The 17,675-nt window shown below is 49.9% G+C and overlaps 1 protein-coding gene across 2 annotated transcripts in view; it reads right to left on the reverse strand.

Moving 5' to 3' along the window:
• Window positions 1-17,675, reverse strand: part of TCF7L1 (transcription factor 7 like 1) — a 159,887-nt gene that overhangs the window by 30,842 nt on the left and 111,370 nt on the right. The window lies entirely within an intron of this gene.

Below are 17,675 nucleotides of genomic sequence, written 5' to 3' on the forward strand. Positions count from 1 at the left end.
GGGTGCCGCTTGCCCTCTCTCTCTCTCTCTTTTTTTTTTTTTGCGGTACGCGGGCCTCTCACTGCCGTGGCCCCTCCCGCTGCAGAGCACAGGCTCGGGACGCGCAGGCTCAGCCGCTCCGCGGCATGTGGGATCCTCCCGGACCGGGGCACGAACCTGCGCCCCCTGCATCGGCAGGCGGACTCCCAACCACTGCGCCACCAGGGAAGCCCGCTGCTCTTTCTCTTAATGTTCTGGGTCCCTTTTGGCCTCTTGGGCTCCTCTCCAGTACCCTCCTTGGGGATATCCCTTGGTCAGGTGGGCTGTTGTCGCTCAACTTGGGCCTAGGGAAGGGTCCCTCTGCAGCGTCTCTCACTGGAGAGCCAGAGCACTCTTCTTGCAGGGAGGTGGGGCACTGGGCCCACAGAATCCCGCTTAGCTTGGAGACTGTGCAGCAGATTAATTGCAGCTGTGCCCTGGAATTTCCCCAACATACAAATCTTCATGATGTAAAACAGCTGGGAGGAAATCCCAGCATGCCCTGTCCAGAGGCAGAACTGCCAATGAGCTCTGGAGATTAACCCTCCGCCTCCCAGAAGGTAGGAACGGCCCCTCCCCCAGCCAGGCCCCCCAGTTCCAAGCTTGCTTTGGTGGAGACGGGAGTCTCCAGGACTCTTGGGAACGCCCACGTTCTCCCCACTCACACGTTCTCACAGAAAACCCGTTAAGCAGGGCCCGGGCAAGAGAGGAAGCAAAGCCTCATGTCACAGACTCAATCGCAGTGTTCCCGGAGGGGGGTGCCCTGCAGCCAGAAGTCAGGAAGCAAGTCAGCTCCAAAAGATGCCCAGGTGAGAAGACCCCACTCCACAGAATCCCTTCTGCTTCTCCTTGGCGGGAGGGACAGGCCTGGTGCACACAGAAAGGGCCCCTTTCTCTACCTTTCCCGTCTTGTGGTTTTTGTGCTTCAGAGCAGAAGCTTACCCACTTTAGGTGACCAGCCTTTCCTGCCTCTCTGGCCCCCAGTGGTGAATGGAGATTTCTGGGACCCCATGAATAGAGAAAAGGCCTTCCCAGGATTCCCTCCCAGGAGATGATATGGTGCGGCAGCCACCCAGGAGCACAGGCTAGAAACCCAACCCCACAGGCAGATGGCCGTCCACCCCACAGTGACGAGGACGTCGTGCAAAATGCTCTCCGCTTCCTTTTAAAGATGATCTTTAACATCAAGAATCGTATTATAAATGAAAAATGTGAACAGTCTACCAGTTTTTCCTTACTTTCCATTCTGCCACAATCGGGGATGAAATTGTTCTTTGGGACAATTGCAGTGGTTTCCCAGACCCTACAAGAGTTCAGACTTCTAAAAACCAACCTACCAGATCTCTTCCCTACTGAAAATCCTTTCCTGGTTGGTTGCTGGGTCAGGGGATACTCACCAGCAGTCTAGGGCCAACTTATCCTTCTGGCTCCAACCCTCACCATCCCCACACCCCCTCACACCAGCTGCACTAAAGTTCTTTTCTTTTTTTTTTTAATTAATTAATTTTTGGCTGCGTTGGGTCTTCGTCGCGGTGCACGGGCTTCTCATTGCGGTGGCTTCTCTCGTTGCAGAGCACAGGCTCTAGGCGCACGGGCTCCAGCAGTTGTGGCTCGTGGGCTCTAGAGCGCAGGCTCAGTAGTTATGGCGCACGGGCTTTAGTTGCTCCGTGGCATGTGGGTTCTTCCCGACCAGGGCTCGAACCCGTGTCCCCTGCACTGGCAGGCGGACTCTTAACCACTGTGCCACCAGGGAGGTCCCTGCACTAAAGTTCTTAATGCACTCTGTGCCATATTGCTCGACTGGTTCTTGGCCTGGTGTATCCTCTACTCGTGGGAAACTCTATCCCCTCCTTGCACCAAGGTCACCTTCCCTGACAAGGCTTCTCCAGCTGCACACAACGGCCAGCCACACTCACCTCTGGGCCCCAGCTGCGCTTGGTGTTCCCATGGCACTCAGTATGCTGCTGCTGTTATCCGTTTGCAAATTCTGCCTGTCTTTTGAACCGTCAGTTCCTCAATGGTCACGTCCGCATCCTCAATTCCTTGCCCAGAAGCCAACATTCATGATGCCTCCAGACCCTGTCCCACCTTGAGCTTAAGCATGTTATCAGTCTCATAAGCCCCAGCTTCCACATCTGTAACATGGGTCATCCAGCCTCTTCCTGAATCCTTTAGAGACAATGAGACACACATAATGGAGCCCCTTTCACTCTTAAGCGATTGGTTCTCACTTCGGTTGGCTTAGTATTGCCGAGAATTTGTAAATGCAGCCTGGAGCCTATGATACCCAACCCTGCCTGTTCCTGGAGGCTTCTTAAAGTCCTCTATCTTCTATCAAAATGGACAATAAGTTGATCTAACTTTGAAAACGTACCAACATTGAGTAATGAACTCATCAGTGAGGAGACAGAACAGCTTTCCCAAGTGGGAACAACGTTTAGTTTTCAGAAGTCACTGAGGAAGATAAAATGAAAGTATTAGAAGAAATGGTTCCCGAACGATGAATTAGACACAATTCCAGGAGCAAAAGCATAAAAAATAAGGTTTACACCCTTATCCCTTATTTCCTTTTTCTAAAGATGAGTAGTTTCTGCCTTTGCTTAGTTTTATGAATGGCACTAACCCCCGAGTATAATCACCTTCTTTGTTTTGCTCAAGTGTAGAAGGCCGGGTCCCTTTTTCTTTTTCTTTTTAAGAATATTTTTTTATTTATTTATTGGCTGTGCTGGGTCTTAGTTGCGGCATGTGAAATCTAGTTCCCTGACCAGGGATTGAAGCCGGGCCCCCTGCACTGGGAGCACGGAGTCTTAACCATTGGACCATCACGGAAGTTGCCTGGGTTCCTTCTTGAGGCTTTGTTGATAGGTGAGTTGTTGCAAATAAATCCAATTAATAAATCCACAAAGCACTGTAATAAGTGACTATGCAATTTAATACAATAGACACAATTTTCCTTGGAAAAGTTATTTAGAACCACAGTTCGGTAGTGTTTTAAACCAATGAAGTGACTTTTGTCTAGCACCTGTCACAGCAACTTAGTCAACAAATATTTTTGGAGCCCCTCTGTGCACTGGCAGCAGAGGGGCTCCAAGATTATTCCATGACTGAAGAGTAAACTCAAAAATAAGACTGGGCTGGGGACTTCCCTGGTGGTCCAGTGGTTAAGACTCCGTGCTTCCACTGCTGGGGGCGCGGGTTCCATCCCTGGTCCGGGAACCAAGATCCCACATGCTGCATGATACAGCCCAAAAAACAAAAAAGAAAGAAAGAAAAAGAAAGAAGAAAACAAGAGTGGGATGGCTGGGTTTCAGTTTCCCCATAAACACCCATCTCCTCCCCTTCCTCCCCAATAATTCCCCTTCTTTCCTGGATGGCCTCAAACTATTCTCTTCCCCTCCCAATTCAGAGAATCTTGCCATTTTGCCTACCAGATTTGATGAAAGGGTTGTTTTTAAAATTGGCTCCCCCGCAGAGGCCAATTTCTAAGTAGTGGAAGACACAGCACAGAGGTGACACAGCAGGGTTCCAGGCTCTTCCGAACTTCTCTGGACTAGATCATCTCACCTTTAAAATGGGGCTATTTTACTTAATCAGCCTGAAGGCCAGGACCTGGACCAGCCAGCCTCCTATGGAAGAAAAATCAAATGCAGCTGTTTGTCTAAAGCACAGTGGACGCCTGGGAGTGGCGCCTGGGTTGAGGTGCTCAACAGATACAGAACCAGGAGTCCTAGCTGATCCCCACTTCCGACCTGTGTACCTGAGGACGTTACCTGACCTTTCAGAGCCTCTGCATTCTCACCTGTAACATGAACATAAAGGGTTTTTTTTTTTTTTTTTTTTTTTGCGGTACGCGGGCCTCTCACTGTTGTGGCCTCTCCCGCTGCGGAGCACAGGCTCCGGACACGCAGGCTCAGCGGCCATGGCTCACGGGCCCAGCCGCTCCGCGGCATGTGGGATCCTCCTGGACCGGGGCACGAACCCGCATCCCCCGCATCGGCAGGCGGACTCTCAACCACTGTGCCACCAGGGAAGCCCTGAATCACGGGTTTTTTATTTAGAGGGGTGATCACTCGGAGAGGACCGAGAGCTGGGTGCGCGGCAAGCTCTCGGCAAATGCGTGTTTAGTCACTAAGACTGAGTTATTCTCGCTCAGTGAGCATTACCTGCACTTTTCCCAGGGATAGCTATTAACAGGGTTTGGCTCTTCACTCATCTGGGTGCTTCGTGGGGAGAGGCCCTGTGTGGGTAAACGTTTAACAGCTGGCTCCCTAAACAAAAACAAAACGATAGGCCCTGCTTTGCAGCATGTGCTGGGATTCATGGTGTAAGTATTCCCACAGTGGCTGACTGCAAGCTCCCGCAGTGAGCCGCCGATGGCAGTGTTGGGAAGAGATGCTTATAACTGGCTGGGGCAACACCAATGACTGTAGGCGGGAGCTGAGGGGATCTCAGATCTGCCCCGACTTGCTGGGACTGCTGGCTGTGTTCACAGATGGCTGGAGGCTGACATGTGTGGTCTTGAGGGAGAGCTGGACACTTGGCCTAGCATGTCTTCCTGGCCGCTGTGTGCTCCTTTCAGAAGGAGCAGGGGACCTCTGCCCCCAGAGCTCTGGGTACAGCTGCTCTGTGGTAAAGGGACTTCTGGGGCAGAGACCTGGGCTTTCCAGCAAAGTCAAAGTTAAACAAACTGCTTTTGGATCCTTCATTTTCCAAGCCTAGAGCTACAGGCCTCCTGAGTCCTATGTAGCCTCTTGCAGTGGCTTTGAACTTGGGTCTGCTGGGCCCAGGTAGTTTCTGTGCTCACTGCCCGACAATGGACACACCAGAGAGAAGCTTCTTCACGGGAACTGGCCTTGGATGCTGGGCCCTCCTTCCCTGGGTGGACCCCTGCCTGACCAGTCCTCCTCTGCCCTCTGGCTCCAGCCTTGTCGTGGCCACGTCTGGCGTATACGGACGGTACACCCCTGCTATCACGTACGATCACCTGTCCTGGCCCCGCTGTGGCCTCTGCCCTTGCACCACATGTGCACCTAGAGCTGACCCCACACCAGTACATAGGGAGCTGCCTCATTCTGCTAACGGCCTCACAGTAACTGCAGCATGGAGGTACCATAATCTACTAACGAGTCCCATAACTGTAGACGTACAGGTGCTTCCCAGACTTTTGCCACCGTGAACATCCTCATCACTTTGCTCATGTCTGAGTATACCTGTAGGACCCATCTCCCGTTGTGAGGGGACGGCTAGGTCAAAGGTACGTACATTTAGCTTTTTGAGAAGGATTACCGAAGACCTCCCAGTCTAAACTGTTCGCTACCAGCAACACACGAGAGAGCTCATCTCCCCGAGCCCTTGCCCACACGTGTTATTCAACTTAACGATCTTTACCAGATGCGCAGGTGAAAAACCATAGCTCACTGTAGTTTCAATTCACATCTCTCTTGTTGTAAGTGAGGCTGGGAATTGTCACAAGTATAGGTACTGGGTTGAAGGACCGAAAAAAGATGTGTAGCCAAAAGGGCTTACAGTCTATGGGGGCGGCAGGGAAAGGGTGAGAGTGAGTGAGAGGGGTCGCTGGGGTTCCTCATAATTACAGAGGTCTGTGCAGCCTCTACTGCATTGGACCTTCACTCGGGCAGAAAAAGGGCAGATGTGATAGGAGCCGAGGGCACGGTCTCTGGGGCACGCTAGCGAGCGGAGGGAGAGGGGAGCCCAGGAAATCACTGCTGCTTCCACTTCCCACCACCGTCCCACCCGTCTCTGTGACTGCAAGGCCCTTGATGACTCGAGAAAGAAAATAAAGGCAACTGGCCTTTTACCTGCCAAATCCTATAGGCATCTCTGGGGAAACACATTTCCTGCCCGGAAGCCCTCTCCCGCCTTGGCTCCTGTGGTGCCAGGTTCTGTGTGGCCTCTGGTTGGTCTCCATTTATTGACCTGCATAAATGTCTCGGACCAACTCTTCAGTGAGAAAAGCCAGTTACGGCGGAACCCGGGAGGACAGCCGCCAAGATGTTCTCGCTGGGTTTTAGCATTTGGGGCAATTCTCTTACTTTCTTCTTTGCCCTTTTCTTATTCATTTGAAATTTTTACAATAACTGTATAGCATACTACCGCAACAGTAAGCAAAGCTATTAAAATAACAGCAACCCTAGGTTAATTGTTTTCATCCCCCCAACCTGTGCCTTCAGTTTTCCCAAGAAGAAACCTCAAAATCTACCACCTTAATGTCTTCAGCTGCCTCCCCTACCTCCCGTTGGCCACCAACTTCCACGGACCCTGGGCATCTTTCTCGATTCTAGGGATTCAGGTCCTCCCTCTTCACAGCTGGGCCGCTGCAGCACCTGCAGCTGGTCTCCTGGCTCCTGTTCAGTGTCTGCTCCACGATATCCCGGAGGCACTTGCGGGGAGCAACCCAGTTCAAAGGGGGCGCGGGTGGGCTGCAGGTCATCAGGCCTCAGATTGACGAAATGTCTGTTGTCCATATCAAAGAACGGCGTGGTGAATGGAGAGGAAGGGTCCCAGTCTTCTTCCACAGTGTCACCACTGCTTCTGTCTCTCTCCCCATCTCTTCCCGTCCGCCCTTTACTGGCTCCCAGAAACATCTTTCTAAAACACAAGACTACCCTATTTAAAGCTATCAGGTGGCTTCCCATTCTTACAGAACTGCCTACTTAGACTTATAAAACTGACCAAGAGGCAGGGAAGGCTCCGTACAGAACACTCCACAAATGTTTAATGGGTACCTCCTCTATCGGGTGGTGATTTATATGCACGATATGCCACAGGGGAGGTTTTTTAAAAGCCATATAAACAACTGGAATGTAAGTCAGCAGATGACAGGTTCAGAGAAGAGAGGGATTGAAATGGGCAGGATTCTCGTGGAAAGACCGGAAGACTTCACAGAGGAGGTGGCATCTGAGCTGGGTGGGTCACACAGGGAGAATACATTTCTGTAGTCATTTAGTTTCTTCAAAAAAAAATTAATTAATTATGGCTACGCTGGGTCTTAGTTACAGCATGCAGACTTCTTAGTTGCGGCATGCGGACTCTTAGTTGTGGCACGTGGGATCTAGTTTCCCGACCAGGGATCGAACCCGGGCCCCCTGCATTGGGAATGCAGAGTCTTACCCACTGGACCACCAGGGAAGTCCCTGTAGTCATTGACTTTTGAAAGCACTTTAATTACCTCATTTGATCTTACTGACCCCTAAATATGGATAAAGCAGGTATTATCATCCTCATTTTAAAGATGGGGAAACTGAGCCTGCTGGAAGCTCTTGGATTTACACAAGGTCATGAACCAGTTGATAGTCCAGCTGGCACGGGAATATGGGGCGTTGGACTTTTATGGTATGACTGAGAGGGTACGAGAGCATGCTCTCTGTCTTCTAGAAGCTTCAATTTCATCCTGGAATCTTGCGATCGCAAATACCGGGCATGGGTGCTGCCACACTCCCCTGGTGGACCCATGGCAGACACTGCTAATAGGTCAGACGCTTCTCCCAATTAATGTTGGGTTAAGACCTCAGAATTCTCAACCCAGTACACCAGGCAGCCACTAATCGTTGGCTAAAATTGATCTGTGAGGTGTAGGCTGTTCATTCTGATTTAAGCCTGAAGTAGATACAGATACTCCGGCTGGCGAAAAGGAGGTGAGACCAGGCCTCAGGAACATTTCCCTCCCGGCTGGCACATGAGGAGCTACGTTCCTAGACAGAGGGGAAGGAGCCATAGAGAATGTGACTGGATAGCAAAACCTGTAATGACTGCAAAGCCCATTGACCAAAAGCAGGCCTGGGAATTCTGAAGTTTATGGATTTCCCCTGTGGGAGGAGAAGCTGGAAGGCATCCCAGGTATTGAGGAGAAAGGAAGCAGGATCTGTGGATAATCAATGGGCAACAGGAAGCACTTATCTGGGGCCAGTAAAGTACACAACACAAAAGAACAGCCGGGCGGCCTGGAGCTGCCTCCCAGTGCATGGAGCTCCGAGGGCCTCACTCCAGAAGCCCTCTCCGTGGCTCCCACAGGCCCAGCAGTGGCCAAAGTCAACAACTCCCGGGCACCAGGAAATGGGAAATGTCTGAGGAGGTCCCTCAATAGGTGGGCAGCTCTGGGAGAGATCTGGGACCCCACCGGCGAGACAGGATGCTGAGAATAAGGCCACACTAGCCATCTCTACACAGGGCTGTCACTCCTGATAACGGAGCCCAAAGTCCAGGTTCCTGCACCCGATGCTGCTGTGTATGCAAATCTGGGTGCGCGAGTGGGTTAGTCACGCAGAGGGACCAAAAAAGATTCTACATTCATATGGAAGTGAGGCTGCAGGAAATTAGGATAGGATGGTGGAAGGGCTAAGAAAGTAATGTTTATGGTGGGTATATTGTATGTTGACACTTTACATGCGTTATCACACCAAGCTCATGCCTCCTCCTCACTTCATTTAAAAAATTTATTTATTTAATGTTTAAATTTCTTTTTTCTGTTTTTCTTTTTGGCCACTCCATGTGGCATGCAGGATCTTACTTCCCTGACCAGGGATCGAACCTGTGCCCCCAGCAGTGGAAGCATGGAGTTTTAACCACTGGACCGCCAGAGAAGTCCCCTCCTCACTTCATGAAAGGGTATTGCACCTCATTCCCAATTCCCATCTCAATTCTATTAAATAACACCTCCTATTTTTACTATTAAAATGAATACTTTAGTAGGCATTAGCCTATATATATATGTGTGTGTGTGTGTGTACATATATACATGGAAAACTGCTTTCTTGGACACTATTACTTTCAATAAAGTTCCATTTTAAAAAGTAGAAATAAAGTGAGTCAATTCAAAGAAAACTGTTAAGTAGATGCCATCGGTGCTATGTGGCAAAGATTATGTACATAAGGGACATTTGAGGAACACTGCCGTGGAAGCACGTGTTTAGTATGGTCAACCAGAGGCTACAGCAAATCACGGGCGGCATCCCTAGGAACTGGGAGAGGTCTGCAGACATTACCCCAAAGTCAGCATGTCCCAAGACACACCACTATTCCCAAATGCTTCTCACCCAGACCCACCATCCTCTTGTGCACTCCCAGGTCAAAACCTCAGAAATCTTTCCCTCCACCCTCTCCCTCACTGCTGGCTACGTCCTGTCCATGGGCTGCCCCAGTGTTTTTTTCATCTCTACCACCTCTGACCTTGCAATGGCTTCCTAGTTCCTCCTGCAAGTCATGCACACATCCTGCTGCCCCACTGACTTCCCTGCTCATAGCCAGGCTCGCGGATCCCCCCTCATCTCCCCTGGAGCTTCTTGGGCTCAGGAACCACTTACTCGTGCCTCGGGTTGCCACAGCCCTTGGCACAGCACATCATCTGAGAGCTGCTTGATGACTATGGCAGGGTGTTTCAGAGTCAACAGAATCAGAGACACAAGTGCTTCTACCCTCTAGGTGTTGCTTCCCAGCCAGTTCTAGGTGGAAATGCATCTAAAGGTCAAAGGCAATCAGTGCCTATGCTCCTGCAGTTTGTTACCAGAGACCCTACCCTTGCTGGCCTAGGGCAAGAGCAGTGATAACCACAGCCTTCTGGGCAGGCAGTGGATAGAGCCAGTGGGACCATCTACTGGTAGTGGGTGGTCTACCAGGCGATAAAGACTCCATTTACTTAATACAATAAGACTGATCAATTAAAAAAAATTCACTGATATCATATCTGCTTCCAACTATTTTAACATTTCACCATATAGTTTATATATATATATATATATATTTTTTTTTTTTTTTTTTGCGGTACGCGGGCCTCTCACTGCTGTGGCCCCTCCCGCTGCAGAGCACAGGCTCCGGACGCGCAGGCTCAGCGGCCATGGCTCACGGGCCCGGCCGCTCCGCGGCATGTGGGATCTTCCCGGACGGGGGTGCGAACCCGCGTCCTCCGCATTGGCAGGCGGACCCCCAACCACTGCGCCACCAGGGAAGCCCTATAGTTTATATATTGATCACAAAAAATAACCTGGTATCTCTTCTGTAGAGCTGGTGTGGGGGGATGATGACACCAGGCTTGTGATGCTCAGCACTACTGTGGAACACAGCATTTCTGGAATTCATATTCTGTCTGGTATTACCATTTAGGTAAGCAGGTAAAAAAAGGCGCAGGCGCAGAAGCCAAGGATAGCAAACCGTCTGCATAGAAGAGTAAACAGACGTCTTTAAAGATAACATTTACTGGGACTTCCCTGGTGGCGCAGTGGTTAAAAATCCGCCTGCCGATGCAGGGGACAGGGGTTCGAGCCCTGGCCCGGGAAGATCCCACATGCCGCGGAGCAGCTAAGCCCGTGCACCACAACTACTGAGCCTGCACTCTAGAGCCCACGAGCCACAACTACTGAGCCCACGTGCCTAGAGCCCATGCTCTGCAACAAGAGAAGCCACTGCAATAAGCCCGCGCACTGCAATGAAGAGTAGCTCATGCTCGCCGCAACAAGAGAAAGCCCGCTCGTAGCAACGAAGACCCAAGGCAGCCAAAAATAAACAAATTTAATAATAAAAAAATAACATTTACTGATCAGTTACCTTGTACCAAGCACTGTACCAAACTATTGTATTTCCATGCGTTATTTCATTTAATCCTCATAGCCTTATAAATGTTTTTTTTTTTTTTTGCTGCGCCATGTGGCATGCGGGATCTTAGTTCCCTGACCAGGGATTGAACCCATGCCCCATGCAATGGAAGCACGGAGTCTTAACTGCTAGACTGCCAGGGAAGTCCCGTAGCCTTATAAATTGATGCTATTATTGTCCCCATTTAACAGAGGAATAGAACAGAGAGGTTAAGTAACTTGCCCAAGCCCTGTTCATCCCAGAGGCCACACTCTTAACCCTTTCATTATACTAGTGTTGGAAGAGAAATAAACCACACCACTCCTCCAGTCCATCCTGGCATTTCTCAGATAAGGGCACTCAGGCCACTGGCAGAGCTGGGATTAGAACAACCTAGGCATCCTGGCGCCCAGTTGCAGAAGAGCTAGTATGATCGGGTTATTTTTTTCAACCAACATATAACTTACAGGGGAAAATATAAAAATAATTGGAAGGGGATGAAATATTACTCTAAGCAAAGCAATATTATGAATGCCAATCAGCAGAAGTCATATAACACACAACAAAGGAATGACTGTATTATTCAAGATTTTGTTTTGGAGAATCCAGACGACTTTTTGAGTGTGGCCATAGCTCCACACTGCCCCCTGGTGGTTCCCACGCACACATTGGGAGCAGGCCAGGCCAAGGACTAGCCTGAACAAAGACTTTGGATCAGGATAGATGCCATGTGTACTGAAAACCACATCAGGGAAAGGCCTCAAAATCCCAGAGGCAGTCAAGATCCTTTGGTCTAGGTACTTACCCAAACAGTTAAGGGAAATCTCTGGGCTCCACTTCCATTTGTATGCAGAATTTGAGGTAAATAAGTTATGAACTCAGTAATGAGTTAAATACTTTCAGTCTGTCATATTGGCTAAGGCTTTCCCCCTCTTTAGTTACCGTGGGCACTTTTTCATGCCCTGTTGGTGGGAAAGTAAATTAGTAAAGCTTTCTTGTGCAATTTGCAGGTATGTATCAAGTCTTCCAAAGGCTTACCACCCCTAGGAATATATCCTAAGGAAATAATTAAGGATGTGAGCAAAATATAGCTCAACAATGCTCACTGAAGAGCTGTTTATATAATAGCTGAAAGATATTCAGTAACTTATGCTACAAATATGATATCCTAACTTATGAAGTAGGTGAATATTTACAGACGTGGAAAAGTGTGTATACTGTTAAAATGAAAAAGCAGGATACCAAACATGTATAGCACCCCACTTTTGAAAAAAAGTCTTCATATATGTTTTGAAGAGAGGTCTGGAAGGGTACACATCAGGAGGTGAGCTGAACTCATCTCTGGATGACAAGATTATGGGTGTTTTAATTTTCTTCTTTTGGCTACACATATATTGCTTTTAAAGTATAAAAACAAATATAGGCACTGGGAATCGCTTTTTTTTTTTTTTTTTTTTTTTTTTTTTTTTTTTGCGGTACGCGGGCCTCTCACTGTCGTGGCCTCTCCCGTTGCGGAGCACAGGCTCCGGACACGCAGGCTCAGCGGCCATGGCTCACGGGCCCAGCCGCTCCGCGGCATGTGGGATCTTCCCGGACCGGGGCACGAACCCGTGTCCCCTGCATCGGCAAGTGGACTCTCAGCCACTGCGCCACCAGGGAAGCCCGGGAATTGCTTTTTAATTAGAAGTTTTAAAGACAGATAAAACTGATGGGGAGGGGGAATCAGTAAAGTCTATATTCAAATCTCTAGTCTCTCATTTCTGAATTTCTAAGGGCTATTTTTCCTCAAGTGGTGTCCTGCCCTTGACAACTCCCCCCCACCGTCACCACTAGGGCCTGAAAAGGGGTGATATCAGCCCCTCAAGAATCTCTACTTGTCTCTGGGCAAGATGCGCTGGGCCAGCAGTGACCACCAGCTGCACTCAGCCCCACTCCACAGGCAGTGCCCTTTGACAGGCTTCCTCCAGCTGTTTTCCTTTCCTAACTGAACACTGATGGGTGCCCCAAAGGGGGCAAGTTTGGGTACCATTTCGACGAGAGGGGAAGGGCTGTGGAGATAACCCAGCCTACAGGAGCTCAGACCTCCCTGGGACCTGCCTGGAGGAGCTTGAAAACACTGATTCCTGTCTCCCCTCCCTATCACGTTCTAGGGTAGGACTAGAGTATCCTTATTTCTTTTTTAAAGCTCCCCGGGTGATGCTAAAGTACACTCAAGAGCTTTCTTCAGCTGCTAAGAACCCCTTCCCCCTAAGAACTTTCCGCAGTTTCTACCCACTGGGCTTCTCGTTCAAAGATGACCTCCGTGGATCTGATCCTGTCCCTTTGACACTCTCCTTATCCCCCGGAGCAAGCATTCACCCACTTACCCTTTAAACATTTTTAAGTGTTTCTTATTGTATGCCAGGTCCCATGTCCCGCCCCTGCCTAAATGCTTACTCAGAACACTATCTTTATTACAGAGAAACCATTATATGGATAAAGTTCAAAGTGGAAGCGTCTGGGAAATATGGAGAATCCACAACCTGAAAGCATCCTTTGCAGAGTCTCACAAATTAACCATCAGGAGGTGAGACAGGAAATGCCTGCACCGTGATTCCTGCTGATGTCACTCGGCAAATTCACCATCACAGCCAGTATCCCTTTAACATTCCTACTGGCGTCAACACAAGACAGGTCTTATTTCTGGGTTGGGAGAGGGGCCGCAGCGCATTCCCCGACCTCTCCAACCAAATCCAGGGCTTGGTCTTTATGGAATTTCAGGCATCTGGGCTAGGCTAGTTAGGTTGGGGAAGGGGGATACATTTCAGAGCACGGAAGTCCTAAAAATATTTCTTGAATCTCATGTCATTTCCCAAGTGACCCAGGAGCACACCTACTCTACGCATAGCCTGGGCATGAGGCTGCTTACGGAACTGAACTTTCACAGGCAGCTGTTTGGGGAGTGGGGCTGGGAGGTGATCAGGCCTTGTTCGGGGCCCGCATCCGATGACCCCAAGATTCCACATTTCTGCCACTTCCTTCCTGAGGCCCTGGTTCCCATCCACTGACTCTGAAAGGCGATCCTTGAAATGAGTGACGATTCCATCTCCATGTCCCGGGATCCGTGATGCACACAGAGCCAGACTGGCTAAGTGTGGCTCATCTGAACGCTTTTGGTAAGTCGCTGGCCAAATTCTCTATTTGATCCACCTTTATTTTCTATGTTACGTTCGTAGATGTCCACACTACTTATTAATTCCTTGAGGCCAGGGATACTCAAATACAATGCTGCATTAAACTCAAAGTCATGGTTTGAATGGGTCATTAATTTCTTCCTTCTCAATTTCCATTTTTCTCCCCAAAGAAGGAAAATCAGAGCAGTTGGCCAGCGTCCCACGACTGGGTGGGCCCCTGTGCTGCTGCCATCTCTCCCTTATTTTATAGTCTTTGGGGGAATTCCCTGGCGGTCCAGTGGTTAGGACTAGGTGCTTTCACTGCCGTGGGCCCAGGTTCAATCCCTGGTTGGGGAACTAAGATTCCACAAGCCGTGGGACATGGCCAAAAACGAAAAAATTGTATATATATAATAGTCTTTTCATAAAACCCCAAAACACCCAACGTTGTCCCTTCCACTCCCAGTGCCTCATCCCACTGCCATCTGGCTTCCATGTCACTGACACTGTTCCTGGAAGGTTACTGCTGACCCTCTAACTACAAATTCAATGTCACCTTCCAGCTCTCCTCCCCAAGAAGGCCCTCAGCTTCTGGGCCCCCCCTTTCGGCTGGTTCTCCACTTGCCCTTAGTGTCGGGTCTACCCCTCGAAGGCTGTGTTCTCAATCCTCCTCCCTGCGTAAGCCCGTCCACCTGCAGGCTGGTCAGGACCCAGTAGTGGGCACGACCTGTGGCTGCCCCAACCTCACTTCTCATTCCCAGCAGCCTCCTCTGCATCTTGACACAGGCAGCTCGATCCCGCACAGACTCAGCGAAACTCAGCCCTGATGCAGTTTCCTAACGTCCTGCACACCAGAGCTCTTTTTAAAGCAAAGGGGAACATTTTAACAATTACACCAGGTGTGATGGTTAGTTTAGAGGTCAACTTGACCGGACCACGGAGTGCCCAGATGTTCGGTCAGCATTATTCTGTGCGTTTCTGTGAGGGTGTTTTGGGGATGAGATGATTACATTTGAATCGGTAGATTGAGTGAAGCAGATCACCCTCTGTAAGGTAGGTGGGCCCCCGTCCAACCAGTTAAAGGCTTGAGTAGCACAAACAGGCTGACCTCCTCCTGAACGAGAGAATGCTTCCTGCCTGATGACCTTTGAACTGGGACATCAGCTTTTTTTCTGCCTTTGGACTCAGACAGAAACATCAGCTCTTCCTGGTCCTTGAGCCTGTCAGCCTTCAGATGGAAACTACATCATTGGCACTCATGGTTCTCAGGTCTTTGGTCTCAGACTGGAATTAAACCATCGACTCTCCTGGGTCTCCAGTCTGTTGATTCACCCTGCAGTTCTTGGGACTCGCCAGCCTCTATACTTGTGTAGACACACACACACACACACACACACACACACACTCACACTCTCTTGGTTCTGTTTCTCTGGAGAACCCTAACACATCAGACAACAGATATGAACCAGGACGCAAGGTCACTGACTACTTCACAAACCTGGGGACAGTCTTTGCTCCTTCCCTCAGGCTTACATCTGACAGAGGACCAAGTCCTGTCCTTCTAACTCTGGACGGTCTCTCAAATCATTCCCTTTGCTCTGTTCTCCTCCTCACTGCCCTGGACCTCTGCAAAGACTGCCAACTGACCTCCTGCCTGTGGCCCTTCCTCGGGCCAGCCCATCCGTCATGCTACTGATTGCCTCACCGCCTTGCCGAGAGCTCTGGTGGCTCTGTGTTGCTTGCAGAATAAAACCTGCCTGCTCCATGGGCATCAAGACCCTAGCCCACCCTTCCCACTGCCAGACACCTGCCCCCAACCTCCAGCAACAACGTCCACCCATGCTCTAGCCACCCCGCCTTACTCTGTTCTCCGAGTGCTTCACTGTCATGCCCCGTGCTTTGGGCAAAAACCTGCCATGCTTTGCCAGGGGCTGGACCAAGGCGCTCCTGAGGGACCTCAGCCCCCCCCCCAGTTGCATCCAGAGGATGTGTAGCCATCACAAGGTACATGAGACAGAGCAACTGAGACCCTTGTTCCAGGGCAGACAGGCTTGCTAGTGGCCTCCTGTTATTTCTGGAATTCCAAGTTTGGGGTGAGGACAGGGTATATTTGAAGCCACAGCAGTAACGAATACCCAGCATTATTCTCCAGTTCCCCACCCTCAGGAGTAATACTCCCTCGGTCCCTGAGTCATAATCCCAAGGGAACCTGCTAGAAGGCAGTATGAGGCATCAGCTCCAGGGACCACAACCCTTACCCTTGCTCTCGAATTGCTTCTGGGGTTCCCAAGAGACCCTAAGGTTGCCGGGTACCCCCATGTGTATAATGGCTCGTTCTTCTGCAGTTTATTCTCATTCTCTTTGGGCAGTACTCTCTCCGGGAGTCTTCAAACCTGGATCTCTAACAAGTCCTTGATGAGACTGCCTGAACGGCCCACACCTGTACTGCGCACACCTGTACCTGTACTGCGCACACCTGTACCGTGCACTTGAGGCACAGTTTCTTCCGAGTCACATCCCTGAGGCCTGCAGACCACTTTCTCCCTTCCTTCACTTGGATTGTCAGAGGCTCCAGGGCACCGACAGATTTCCTCCCGAGAGGAGGCCCCGGGCTCACAGCATATCCTTTGTAGCTACGACAACACCTACTTCTACTTGCCCTGATCGCTTAGGTTGGCTTTTGGTCACAGCTAATGCATAGCTTCCTGTCCTCACAAACTCTGTCAAGACACGTGGGTGCTGGTGGAATCAGAGACGGCGCCCACTTCACAACATCCTCTCCACGCGGTCAGGGAGGTGTCCGTGGGCCCGAGCTCACGTGCTTCATAATCCCAAACCCACTGAAAATGTCCTTCCCTTTAATGCTGCATAGACAGTGGCCACGGGAGTGGGAATCCAGAGGTGTGGCCTGCATCTCAGTAGAAAGCAAACGCCTTCACGTACAGGCTTGTGGGCCTTCGGGTATTCTAGTTAACTTTTATGGTGGGATTAAATAATTCTCCTAATATTATTAAAAGTAAATGTTACAGCTTTGGAATACACACACACACACAAATACACACACACCAGCAATAATCCCTTAAGTAGTCAAGAACTATAACAATGCTCTTGAGTACACGGTCCACTACACAGTACTGTAAACCACGAAGATACTAATTAGAAATGGCAGAAAGGTTATGGGCAAGAAGAAACTCAGAAGACGTATATAGGGCTTGTCACGAGAAGCTACGATGATCGAGGGTGAGCAAATGCTTAGTAATTGTAATGAAAGCCCCAAATCCCAACAGAACTACTTCTACATCCTACAGTTGAGGACGGCTACTTTGGGGTTTCACCCCTTAGACGTACCTCTAACTATGGTACAGGTCACAGCGTGATATTCAACACATCTTTGTCAAGTGACCACTGAAACACCTTTCAACAGGTGTTGACAAATGGCCAGGCCCGTCACATACGACGTTTCTTTAAATGATGAATCAGAAACATGGATTATCTCTTCTTCAGTTTAAATTCTGGCCTCCCTACCTGTAACACAAGGGTGGTAACACCGCCTACTGCACACGGCTGTACTGAGGATTAAATGAGGGAATGCACGTCAAGTGCTAGTGCCTTGTAAGCACTCAGTAGCCATTAGCCACCAGCATCGTTTCTTCTTGTTGATGTCACTGTAACACTGTGGACAGAGCAGTGTTTGCCTTGGTAAATAAGGGTGAGTTTGCAAGGCTTGTCCCCAGGGACGTTTCTTTTTTTTTTTTTTGGCTGCACGGCATGTGGGATCTGAGTTCCCCGACCTGGGGTCGAATCTAGGTCCTCGGCGGTGAGAGAGCGGAGTCCTAACCACCGGACCGCCAGGGGATTCCTGGGGATGTCTTAGTTTCAGGTGCTTCAGTCCAGGAAATGGAGAAGCCAGCTAAGCCTGTA

The sequence above is a fragment of the Delphinus delphis genome, chromosome 12, assembly GCF_949987515.2.
Source record: "Delphinus delphis chromosome 12, mDelDel1.2, whole genome shotgun sequence".
NCBI classification, from domain to species: Eukaryota; Metazoa; Chordata; class Mammalia; order Artiodactyla; family Delphinidae; genus Delphinus; species Delphinus delphis.